Source organism: Helicoverpa zea, chromosome 30 (assembly GCF_022581195.2).
Source record: "Helicoverpa zea isolate HzStark_Cry1AcR chromosome 30, ilHelZeax1.1, whole genome shotgun sequence".
NCBI lineage: Eukaryota > Metazoa > Arthropoda > Insecta > Lepidoptera > Noctuidae > Helicoverpa > Helicoverpa zea.
Window position 1 is genome coordinate 744,422 of NC_061481.1, and position 12,608 is coordinate 757,029.

At 35.5% G+C, this 12,608-nt stretch overlaps 1 protein-coding gene across 1 annotated transcript in view; it reads left to right on the forward strand.

Moving 5' to 3' along the window:
• The window catches only part of LOC124644467 (cytoplasmic aconitate hydratase-like), a 59,441-nt gene that overhangs the window by 26,863 nt on the left and 19,970 nt on the right, over positions 1-12,608 (forward strand). The window lies entirely within an intron of this gene.

A 12,608-nucleotide genomic window follows, 5' to 3' on the forward strand; every position in this document is an offset into this window, starting at 1 on the left:
AAGGCTTATTTATTTATTTGATTTTACATTATTTCTAAATTCAATTAAATCATTCAAATAGGTACATTACCTGAGAAACAAACTAAAATAACTTAACTTACTAGCGGTGCCTCCTTAAATCAAATTCCAATATGACTGATGACAAAGGCATTAAAATTCGTAACTAAAATATTCACATTCTTCTCTACGACCTCGAAACTGTACCTGTATATTTAATTTGATAAAAATATTTAATTCAATACACTCTTTATCAAATCGCTGCGAACATAATTGTGATGGAAATACAAAATGATGATATATCACACTCAGTAACTATCATCACTACACCCAGTGACAGAATGATGACATACTGAGTGAGTGACAACTGCTACTGAGTTATGATAACTGTGATAGAATGACAAAGAATGATGATGTGATGATATATCACACTCAGTAACTATCATCATTACACCCAGTGACAGAATGATGACATGTCTACTGCGTGAGTGACAACGACTACTGAGATATGATAACTGTGATAGAACTACACAAAGAATGATGATATGACGATATATCACGCTCGGTAACTATCATCACTACACCCAGTGACAGAATGATGACATGTCTACTGAGTGAGTGACAACTGCTACTGAGTGATGATAATATTTGGGACAAGCTGTGGAAAACCGATTTCTAGGTGTGCTTAACCATACTGCGTCAAGAGCTAAAATATTATTCAAACAATGGAAGAGGGGTGCTTTTTAATTATAATTAGACTTATCTGTAACTAATGAAATGATTAAATAATCCTTTTTTACCAACGACACATTAAGAAAATAATTATCTCCTTATTAGGTACACGACAATATAAATACGTCCCAATTAGGATAAAGTCACAAAATTACATTCACGCAGTAAATTAAGCTTGACATTGAAATACATGATACTAAAGATGGCGTGATGACAGTGAATACGGGTTGCTGAAGATCGAGCTAAGTGGCGATCCTTGGGAAAGGCTTGTGTCTTTCTGCTGACACGACGAAAGATGACGATTTCACTCAGCAATAATCATCACACTCCCAGTGACAGAATTTTTAACATGTCTACTAAGTGAATGATGATTCTTACTAAGAGGAAGGACAGATGTGTTCTTAATCTTGACTTTGATAGCAGCTGCGGTAATGATGATAGTTTCATTTCACTAAGCGGCAGTTATCACAATACCCAGTGACAGAATTGATGACATGTCTACTGAGTGAGTGATCACTGTCTCATGGTGATAGAATACGAGATTGTAGAATGATGTTACGATGATGATAGACACTTTTCAGCGGTATACACTATACGTAGAGTGAGGGGTAGCTACACCTAGTGATTGACAATGTGAATGTTTGTGGTAAGAAAAAAACATAAAAATAAATAAATATGGTTAGTGACAAAACACACAATGATTAATTATGGAAAATTAATATTTTGATGAAAATATCACTCAATAAAAATCATCACACACCCAGTGACAGAATTATAAACATGTCTACTGAAATAGAGATGATTTCTATGAGAGATCAGATAGGCAGTCGCTCATTTTGGCACACTGTTACTCAGCTGCATCTGGTAAGACTCGAAACTGACCCCAACATAATTGAGAAAAAGGCTCGGAGGACGATGATGATGATCATTATCACATCGCGGCAGTTATCACAATACCCAGTGACAGAAATAATGGCATGTCTACTGAGTGAGTGATCACTGTCTCATTATGATAGAATACTGTTGACTTCTACAGAGGAAAAATGAGTGGATTTTTTGCAGGATTATGTTATGATGATGATAGACTGAAAAATACTGTCCCAGTTGATTTGAATGTGAATATCGAACATATTTTTGGAAGTCTCATTCCATGACAATTATCACAATCCCAGTGACAGAATGACAACATATCTACTGAGAGAGTGACAACTATCCCGTTAGAGTCCAATTCACCTGTGTATTCTGTAAAGATTTTATTTTATTTATTTACACCATTAATCTATAATAACTGGTTTACCTAAACCTATTACGATAGACAAGACATAATATACTACACAATAATAAATTAACAAACAACATCTCTAAAATTAAAAAAAGGCTTAAAATAAAACATAAAAATAGAATGATGATTAAAATTGATGATAAGTGTCATTCACTAGCAGTTATCACTACACCCAGTGACAGAATGGATGACATGACTACTGAGTGAGTGATCACTACTATTGATAGACTCGTTATGAAAATGCTGGAACGCAAAAATTGACGAGTAACACATGAAAATAAAGTAGTTCTGCAGTGGCTTTCATATTCCCAGTGATAGAATTAGAAACATACCTACTGAGTAAGTGCAAACTAATACAAATTGTCATAAATTCACAAAAACTGGCACTGCTAAACTTTGTAAAGATGATGATGATGATTTTAGTGTCATCCATCAGTAGAAATCACTGCACCCAGTGACAGAATGTTAACATGTCTACTGAGTGAGTGATCACTACCAGTGAATGACAGATATAAATCCAAAAATACGTAATTATTCAAACAATCAAACAAAGTAATCTGTAAAATCACTCAGAAACAGTCATCACACTCCCAGTGACAGTATTATAATCATGTCTACTGAGTGAGTGACAACTATCCTATAGTGATAATATGTATCTTTCTTCGAAGTTTTTAAAATGTTACATCAGCCAAGTGTGATGAATAGTCACTCACCAGTAGAAATCACTACACCCAGTGACAGATTGTTAACATGTCTACTGAGTGAGTGATCACTACTACTGATAGACGCGATATGAAGATACTGGAACTCAGGAATGAAGATAAAGTAGCTCTGCAGTGGCTTTCACATTCCCAGTGATAGAATTAGAAACGTATCTACCGAGTTAGTGAAAATTTTAACTGAGCTAAAAATAACCCCCAGCGGGACCCACCAGGGCCAAGGACTGCCGGGGCTGCGGGATCGTTCGAAAGAGTTACCTCGGCCCTGGTAAAGGGCCTACAAAGGAACATGATGGGTTTTAGTTAATACCTGAAACTGCAAAATATGGATATTCCAAAATTGCGGTGGTTAGTTCATTTATCTGTAGAATTCACTGCACCCAGTGACAGACTAATAACATGTCTACTGAGTGAGAGAAAACTACTGGTAAATGAAAAATAAGGATAGCTGGACAAAATAATAAATGGTTAAATGCTGATATGACAGTCAGAAATGATCATCACACACCCAGTGATAGATTTAAAATATATCTACTGAATGAGTGACAACTAATACAGATTGACAGAATATACACAAATAAAATAAATAAGAACATTATAAACCACATAACTGAAATGTAAAAATGATGATGAAAGTTTAATTCACCAGTAGAAATCACAGCACCCAGTGACAGACTTTTAACATGTCTACCGAGTGAGTGACAGCTACTGATGATTGAATTAATGTATATTTCAGCTGAATATTGATGAAATCATTGTTGATAAAATCTCACGTTAATCTCATGAAGAGTGTTCAAGAAATAACATGCTGCGCCGACCACAAATATTTTTTATTTTAATTAAAATATGGGCAGGAAGATGATGATGATCTGACGGTACCAGTCATCACACTCCCAGTGACAAAATAATAACATGTCTTCCTTAGTGAGTGACAACTATTACTGAGATATTGTACAAAACGTCTTTCTGATGATAATCACTGCTTCTAAAATGCATACAATGCTGTTTGAATAAAATCATTTTATTTTATTCAAACAGCAGTAGTTATCACTACACCCAGTGACAGAATGATAACATGTCTACTGAGTGAGTGATCACTACTGCTAAATAAATAAATATATTATACATTGATGATATTTTGGAATGATAAAACTTACCATTTTACACTTTTAATGCACAAACGAGAGCCTTCATGTTTAATTAATAACTTCGTGTTACTTGCACTCTTACTGTCCATATAGGCACTGATTTAAATGTCAAAACACCATAGCTATTTATATTAATTTTACTAATGACATTTACCCTCCGTTCCTAATGAGATGACAAAAAGTAATTAGCGTATACCAATTGCATTGTTAATAATTATGGTATTCAATGTTAATCACCTTAAAGTATATTTAATCTTGAAATGGTAAAAAATAAAGAATGATACTGGTGATAGTACAAATCAACAGTAGTTATCACTGTACCCAGTGACAGAATTGATAACATGTCTACTGAGTGAGTGACGACTACTGATAATATGATAAATACAAAAATAAATTAATACCATTCTTTTATTATCCCAATTTTATATGGAGTCGGTGCTGCTTGTCTTCTTCTTCTATTTCTCTCCATGTGACGTCATCTCTCAGACAAGGTGATTATATCATTCAGCAGTAATCATCACTATACCCAGTGACAGATTTAATTACATGTCTACTAAATGAGTGACAACTATACCTTAGGGACAAAATATGAGTGTATTTTCAAGTGCGTCGCTTCAAGTATGATGTTTAAGATCATTTAATAGCAGTAATCACTGCACCCAGTGACAGAAATAATAACATGTCTACTGAGTCAATGATGACTGCTACTAAAAGACAAATCTATACTCATATTATAAAGCTGAAGAGTTTGTATGTTTGCTTGAACGCCGTTATTTCAGGAACTACTGGTCCAATTTGAAATTTATTTCCGTGTTAGATAGCCCAAGGCTGTGGGCTTGTTTTTATCGGGATCTATGCGAAAGTTATCCTGGGATGCGAGTGAGACTGCTAGTTACGTATAAAATATCAGTAAAATGTTATGACAGATTAATATTCAGCAATAGTCATCACGCTCCCAGTGACAGAATGATAACATGTCTACTGAGTGAGTGACAACTAATACTGAGTATCATATGCTGAAAACAAGAATGAAATACAGTAAGAATACTTTTAGGTAGAAAACAAAATGATTATTAGGTTCACTTATCTGCATTTATCATTAAACCCAGTGACAGAAATTTGCACATGTCTACTGAGTGAATGATGACTACCGATTCATGACAGATATAGATCTTAAAAAAAGTTATTGTAAAAACAAAATGTTGGTAAAATCACTAATAAACAATCATCACACTCCCAGTGACAATTATAATTATGTCTACTGAGTGAGTGACAACTATCCCGTAGTGACAGCATATACATAAGTGCATCTCCAAGGCATCATCATGTGCGTCGCTCCAAATATGATGAATGTCATTCACCGGCAGTTATCACTACACCCAGTGACAGAATTGATAACGTGTCTACTGAGTGAGTGATCACTACTGCTGAACGATAACGAAGGTGAAGAGACAATGATGATTTTACATTCAGAAAACAGCTAAAAGTCATTTAAAATCAGCAATAGTAATAGACAGTTTTTGACGTGACAACGTCTTATAAATCGATGGAGCCGGCTGCACGCACGAAAAATCATGACTCATGCGGCGTTACCTCGCTCTGAGGCGTTCCGCTTAAGGCTTGAAGTGCAAGCGAGAGCACGCAACGAGCGACAAAGAGGTACAATCTTGTCTCACGTTGTCACGTTCAACTATCGTCAGTAAACCGAATTTACAGACAACCGTTTTTTTATTTCGATGTAAATGTGATGATCAGTTTCACTCATCAGCAGTTATCACAACACCCAGTGACAGAATTGACAGCATGCCTACTGAGTGAGTGACAGCTACCGATAATTGGATAAATAGAAATAAAAAAATAATTTGAATACTGTTGACGAGATCACTCAGTAACAATCATCACACTCCCAGTGACAGAATTGATAACATGTCTACTGAGTGAGTGACAACTGCTACTGAAATGGTAACTTTGATAAAAATAAATAATGATGACTCAAGGAGTAACTATTACTGATGGTATATCACACTCCGTTACTATCTTCACTGCGCCCAGTGACAGAATTGATAACATGTCTACTGAGTGAGTGACAACTGTACCGTAGTGACAAAATACACTGTTCTTCAAGACTATCTGATGTTTTCTTCTGAAGTGTGATGATCACTATCAGTCAGCAGCAGTCATCACTGCACCCAGTGATAGATTGTAAACATATCTACTGAGTGAATGACAACTAATACTGAATGTTTGTAGAAAAATTCTGCAAAAACACACGTGAACGCTAATTTATTCCGAGATTTCAGTCTTACTTACCTTCGCAAAATCCTAATCAATACTGATACAAAATATAAAACATAATACTTATTTATATGAAAATGACTAATGAGATATACATACCTGCTCTTAATGTGCGGACAGTTAATAATTAGTCTATTTTTAATCATCACTTTACATAATTAGGAAACAATAAGTTGCAATATTCACTAATTAAGAATAATTTAATTGCAATCAGTAAATAATGATGATAGTGTGACTCAGCAACAGTCATCACACTCCCAGTGATAGTACAGTTAACATATCTACTGAGTGAGTGACAACTGCTACTGAGACACAAATTAAATAGTTTTAAAACACCAATAGAGATGATGAAAGTTATTCATCAGCAGTCATCACTACACCCAGTGACAGAATTGATAACATTTCTACTGAGTGAGTGAGAGCTACTAATAATTGAAAAATGGAAAATGTTTAACGCTCAATCCTTCTACGTGTGAGAGGAGGCCTGAGCTCAGCAGTGGGACGACAAAAAGGCTGTAACTTACAATGTTGATGCGATCACTCAGCAACAATCATCATGCTCCCAGTGACAGAATTATAAACATGTCTGCTGAGTGAGTGACGACTGTACCGTAGTGACAAAATACACTGTTCTTCAAGAATCCTTGATGATTTCTTCTGAAGTATGATGATCATATGACGATCACTATCAGTCAGCAGCAGTCATCACTGCACCCAGTGATAGATTGTATACATATCGACTGAGTGAATGACAACTAATACTGAATGTTTGTTGAAAAAATCTGCAAAATAAAATACAACTTACAAGATAAAAAATCTGCATTTTTTGAATGTCAATTTTACAAAAGACAGTCCCAAAAACGTCCGTCCTTTACCACTTCCTACGTGTTTTTGCTGGGAAGAAGAAATAGCCCCTTGTTGTCACTGTCTTTTCATTCACAAATTAATCACTTTCAACTTTGTGATGACACCTTCACACCTCTTACCCTTGCGAAATCCTTATCACTACTGATTTATATTTTGCAATACCGTACATATTTATACTACAAATCACTAACGACATATTCTTACCTGTTCTTAATGAGGTGACTGACAATAATTGGTAAATACATAATAATCTTCACATTACATGATTAGGTAACAATAAGTTGCAATGTTTACTAATTAAGCATAATGAGTAAATAATGATGATAGTGTGACTCAGCAACAGTCATCACACTCCCAGTGATAGTACTGTTAACATGTCTACTGAGTGAGTGACAACTATTACTGAGACACAAATTAAATTGTTTTAAAACACCAGTAGAGATGATAAAAGTCAGTAAAAGATTCATCAGCAGTTATCTACATCCAGTGACAGAATTGGCAACATGTCTACTAAGTGAGTGATCACTACTACTGAAAGATACAACAATGATGATGATTTTACATACTGAAAATATGAATGTAATTAAAAGTCAGCAATATTAACAGACAGTTTTTTCTCGTAGCGTGATGAAGCTGTGATGATCGATGTTTCACTCATCAGCAGTTATCACTGCACCCAGTGACAGAATTGTTAACATGTCTACTATGTGAGTGACAGCTACTGATAAAAAACATTTTGTGTTAAATTATCTAGAGATACACAGTAAAGATGCTGATTATGAATTTCTGTAATAATCATCACACTCCCAGTGATAGAATTGTAAACATATCTACTGAGAGAGTGACAACTACTACTGAGAAACAAATGATGAACATTTACATTAATTGGTGAAGTAAATATGATGATGGTTGTCATTCATCAGCAGTTATCACTACACCCAGTGACAGAGTTTATAACATGTCTACTGAGTGAGTGATTACGACAGATGAATGTCAATTTTTGATCCTAGATGAGAGGTGCGATGAAAAAAATATTATGTTGACATTCAGAAACAATCTTCACACTTCCTGTCGCAGAATTATAGACATATATTTACTAAGAGATTTTGAGAAATGTGGTTTTTTTAACACGCTTCACTTGTCATTAATATTTATCCTTCACCAGCAGTTATCACACACCCAGTGACAGAATTGGTAACATGTCTACTGAGTGAATGATCACTGCTACTGAAAGATACGACAATGATGATGATTTTACATGCAGAAAATATGAATGTAATTAAAAATCAGCAATATAATAACAGACAGTTTTTTTCTCGTAGCGTGATGAAATTGTGATGATCGATGTTTCACTCATCAGCAGTTATCACTGCACCCAGTAACAGAATTTATGACATGTCTACTGAGTGAGTGATCACTACTCATGAATGACAAATGTTTATCCTAGATGAGATGACAGATACAAATTCAGAAACTATTATCACACTCACGTGTGACAGAAGTATAATTTATAACTTACACACAGAAAACAATGCACGATCATTTGTGAGAATAGGGGCTGGTTTTCCAATCGCCAGATAACTGTTATCTGAAGAATATGTTTGACGTCTTGACAGATTTTGTAAGGAAAATATGTCAAACCGCCATATTTATACCTCAGATATAAGTTTAATTGATGATTGAAAAATCAGCTCTAAGTGATATTAAGAGATATTTTCTTTTAGTGTGATGAAAATTATGATGATTATATTCACTCATCAGTAGTTATCACACACCCAGTGACAGAATTGACAACATGTCTACTGAGTGAGTGACGACTACTGATAGAGGTCATTTTGTATCAAATTATCTAGTTTACAGATATTTTATACTAAGTTAATGATGATTATGTAACTCAGCAACAATCATCACACTCCCAGTGATAGAATAACAAACATATCTACTGAGTGGGTGACAATTATTACTGAGAAACATTATTAAACAAAAAAAATAACCCGGCAGCAGTCATCACGCTCCCAGTGACAGAATGATAACATGTCTACTGAGTGAGTGACAACTGCTACTGAGAAATATGTAACAGTTTATAAATATATCCGTAGAAATAAGTGGTGTGATGATCAACTTCCTTTATCAGTAGTTATCACTACATCCAGTGACAGAATTGATACATGTCTTCTGAGTGAGTGACAGCTACTGATAAATTGAACAATTTGAATATCTTTGACAGTCGTTACGGATAATCAGAAGGCAGAAAGTCTGACAACCAGTTTTACCAAGGGGTATTGGGTTGCCCTGGTAACTGGCTTGAGGAGGTCAGATAGGTAGTTGCGCCTTGTAAAACACTGGTACTCAGCTGCATCCGGTTAGACTGGAAGCCGATCCCAACATAGTTGGGAAAAGGCTCGTCTGATGATGATTGAAATTGCTGATGATTTCACTCAATAACTATCATCACTACACCCAGTGACAGCATGATGACATGTCTACTGAGTGAGTGATAACTGATACGAAGTTTTATCAGTTCTACTGAGAAATACATATATAAAAATAAACACTTCACTTACCTTTAAAATCGCCTCCGGTGGGGTCGGATTGTCGTCGCATCGCGCTATGCGAGTGAAGGAATAGTGAGTGCACCCGTGTCCAAGCCAATGTGCCTGCACTATAACATGTCATGCGCTCTCTGACCTCCTTATATGAGAACAGCCGCCGTACTGGATGCCACTATTATTATTTTTTATGAAGACACTTATATTTCAATGTTATTTAATTCACAAATTCTAATATTTCACTACACTTAAACTATAGGTTGACTCACTATCTAGCTAGTGTCAGAGTGTTGTCAAATTCGCCTGTTGTAACAACCACTGCTGTCTAGCAGACCACCACATAGACAGCCTTAATACAAAAACTTAAACATCTGTTGAACACTTGTCTAAAAAAATGCAGTTGCAAAACTTTCCGTATTCCAACGTCATAATTTTACATTTTTTTTTAGACCAGTGTTCAACAGACGTTTAAAAGTTTTTGTGGTACGACGGAGATTATCTCACGAAAGCAGGTAAGCCATACGTGTGTGTGTTAATATACATGCACTTAGTGTTTGTATGAGTGCGGGACTCGGCCACTACTGAGCGCGAGCGAGCGCCCGCACACAAACACAGTTTGCATGTACATTCACTCACACAAGTTTGCCTTACCCGCTTTCGTGAGAAAACTTATACTTTAGTAGTTGTTACTACGAAATCTAAGTGAATACTGACTTCCTGTCCCTTTTTCTAAAGTATTTATATGAAAATGTACTAATTATTTTTACCTGTAGCTAATTAGGTAATAATAGGATATCATTAAGTAATTGGTAGGACTTTAATTACTAATTATCGAAAATATTATGTTGATACCTTTTTTGTTTTTACCTGAGGTGTCAAAAATATGTTTGTTTTTGATTTTTGGAGTGTAAATAAGATAGCAAAAGGGTATCGGGTTGCCCGGGTAACTGGGTTGAGGAGGTGAGATAGGCAGTCGCTTTTTGTAAAGCACTGGTACTCAGCTGAATCTGGTTAGACTGGAAGCCGACCCCAACATATGTAGTTGGGAAAAAGGCTCGGAGGATGGATGAAATTAACTGTGAATTTCTATAGTAAATGAAATCCTAGTTCTCAATACTCTATCTGTGTATTGTTTTACTTACTAGAGATAAAAAAATGATATTAATTGTATGGGGCTAATCTCAAAATTGTATATTTAAGCATATCAACATATATAGTAAGAATATTGGGAACGATCTTTAGAAGTTAAAAAAAAAAATAAGTACCTATGTGGTTTTATGAAAATTTTATTGTTACGGGGTAGTTAGAAGCCAGTCAGGACAACCAGGCCCAAGGCGTATCGGGTTGGCCGGGTAACTGGGTTGAGGAGGCCACATAGCCTCCATGTAGCACACTGGCACTCAACTGCATTTGATTAGGACTGGAAGCCGACCTCAACATAGTTGGAAAAAGACCATTCAGATGAAGTTACGTTGAGGAACTTTATATAATAAATAAAACAGTATTTTCTAGTATCGATAAGTTTAAAGTATTTAATTTATAACAAAAGTACAATATAAAAATTACACACAATACAATTTAATTTACAACTTGTTTTGACGAGTTTGCTTTAAAGCGCTTATCTTAGGTATTTAAAGAATCGTTTTCTGTCAGAAAACTACATTCTTATATGTTAAATTTGTTCCGGGTAAGGGAAACAGTCCTCACTTCGTACTAAAAGGCTGACAATTTAAATATTCACATGTAAATAAATAACATATATAACAAGAAGTCTCATTGAAGTAGAATTGTAGATCAACCCAAGCAGTACTATTTAGTGATTCAGCTTTATGATTATTATTTAGTTTCTTCATAAGCTGATTCACCAAATAATACGACTGGGATAGCTTCAGTAAAATCTTCGTGCCTGAAAAATAATAAAAATACATAGAACCACCATAGTAAATCAAATGCATAGAGCTTCCAGACCGATTGTCAAAAGTCAAAACATTATATTTCATTTAGGCCTTTACAAGCTCTTATGAACTTGATTCTAGTTGTCCATTCCAAAAGTAGCTTCCTTTGATGGTCGGCTGTTCTTATATAAGGAGATCAGCCAGCTGCGCAGCACATATTATACTGCAGGCACATTTGCTTGGACTGCGGTGCACTCACTGTTCCTTCACTCTCATAGCGCGATGCGACGACAATCCGACACCACTGGGGAGAGATCACAAGCAGGACCGACATTGACGTGCTCTGTTGGATATATAACTATATGTACTTACCCCAAGAATTTATGTTTAAACTATTCTGCTGGACCTATTTTCAACCGACTTCAAAAAAAGGAGGAGGTTCTCAATTAGGCTATATTTTTTTTTTATGTTTGTTACTCGATTTCTCAAAGACGCCTGGACCGATTTCAAAAATTATTTTTTTATTTGGAAGGGTATGCTTGTCATTTGGTCCTATAGTCATCAGATCAAGATCTGATGGTGGAAACCCTGAGAAATCGAGGGCATCTCTTGAAAATTGTAGGCGAGCATGGGGTAAAAACTTTATATTTATGTGTATATCTGATGAGACTACAATACTATGGAGGTTTAGGGCAGATCTGATGATGGAGACGACAGAGGATCGAGGGAACTCCTAAACGGCACATCTTAACTACCTCGTGTTTGGGCTTATATTCTTTGTATTGACGAGACCTTTGTAACAGTGAAGGTTTGGAGCTGACCTGATGATGGAGACCAGAGAAGGTCGAGGGAACTCGTCAACTAAATATGTAAACTACCTTGTCTTTGGGCTTATATTATTCGTATTGATAAGAACTTTCCACTAATGCGGATAGTGACAACTATACTTGTCACTGAAAAGCCAAAAATAAAAAAAACTAAAACCGACTCCCAAAAAAAACTATTCTGAAAAGCAAAAAATAACTATTCTTGGGTGCATCGGCCTAGAAGTCGTTGGCGAAATAAACATAATCATCCATTAGACACCGAATTCTAGGCCGATACACCCGAGAATAGTTTTTTTT